Source organism: Arachis ipaensis, chromosome B7 (genome assembly GCF_059453495.1).
Source record: "Arachis ipaensis isolate K30076 ecotype BB chromosome B7, ASM5945349v1, whole genome shotgun sequence".
NCBI lineage: Eukaryota > Viridiplantae > Streptophyta > Magnoliopsida > Fabales > Fabaceae > Arachis > Arachis ipaensis.
The window spans coordinates 102,620,746-102,622,161 of NC_142442.1; the positions used below are offsets into that span (position 1 = coordinate 102,620,746).

The window sequence follows — 1,416 nt, forward strand, 5'->3', positions numbered from 1 at the left end:
AAGCTTAGAGTGGATGTTCAAACCTTCAGACAGAAAGAAGGTGAATCCCTCTATGAAGCTTGGGAGAGATACAAGGAACTGACCAAAAAGTGTCCTTCTGACATGCTTTCAGAATGGACCATCCTGGATATATTCTATGATGGTCTGTCTGAATTAGCTAAGATGTCATTGGATACTTCTGCAGGTGGATCCATTCACCTAAAGAAAACGCCTGCAGAAGCTCAAGAACTCATTGACATGGTTGCTAACAACCAGTTTATGTACACTTCTGAGAGGAATCCTGTGAGTAATGGGATGTCTCAGAAGAAGGGAGTTCTTGAAATTGATACTCTAAATGCCATATTGGCTCAGAACAAAATATTGACTCAGCAAGTCAATATGATTTCTCAGAGTCTGAATGGAATGCAAGTTGCATCCAACAGTACTCAGGAGGCATCTTCTGAAGAAGAAGCTTATGATCCTGAGAACCCTGCAATAGCAGAGGTAAATTATATGGGTGAACCTTATGGGAACACCTATAACCCCTCATGGAGAAATCACCCAAATTTCTCATGGAAGGATCAACAAAAGCCTCAGCAAGGATTTAATAATGGTGGAAGAAACAGGTTTAACAATAGTAAACCTTTTCCATCATCCACTCAGCAACAGACAGAGAATTCTGAGCAGAATCCATCTAGCTTAGCAAGTTTAGTCTCTGATCTATCTAAGGCCACTGTGAGTTTCATGAATGAAAAAAGGTCTTCCATTAGAAATTTGGAAGCACAAGTGGGCCAGCTGAGTAAAAGAATCACTGAGATCCCTCCTAGTACTCTCCCAAGCAATACAGAAGAAAATACAAAAGGAGAGTGCAAGGCTATTGACATAGTCAACACGGCCGAACCTAGAGAGGAAGGGGAGGACGTAAATCCCAAGGAGGAAGACCTCCTGGGACGTCCAATGATCAATAAGGAGTATCCCTTTGAGGAACCAAAGGACTCTGAGGCTCATATAGAGACCATAGAGATTCTATTGAACCTCCTTACGCCCTTCATGAGCTGTGAAGAGTATTATTCTTCTGAAGAGAATGAGGATGTTACTGAAGAGCAAGTTGCCAAGTTCCTTGGTGCAACCATGAAACTGAATGCCAATTTATTTGGTAGTGAGACTTGGGGAGATGAACCTCCCCTGTTCACCAATGAACTAAATGCATTGGATCAACTGAGATTGCCTCAGAAGAAACAGGATCCTGGAAAATTCCTCATTCCTTGTACCATAGGCACCATGACCTTTGAGAAGGCTCTATGTGACCTTGGGTCAGGAATAAACCTCATGCCACTCTCTGTAATGGAGAACTTGGGAATCTTTGAGGTGCAAGCTGCCAGAATCTCATTAGAGATGGCAGACAACTCAAGAAAAGAGGCTTATGGACAAGTAGAG

The 1,416-nt window shown here is 42.4% G+C and overlaps 1 non-coding gene across 1 annotated transcript; it reads right to left on the reverse strand.

Annotated features, from left to right (window-relative positions):
• Positions 1-108, reverse strand: LOC148553564 (small nucleolar RNA R71). The gene has a single exon (XR_015892623.1). It is a non-coding gene; the product is annotated as a small nucleolar RNA R71 (small nucleolar RNA).
• Positions 109-1,416: the final 1,308 nt, after the last annotated feature.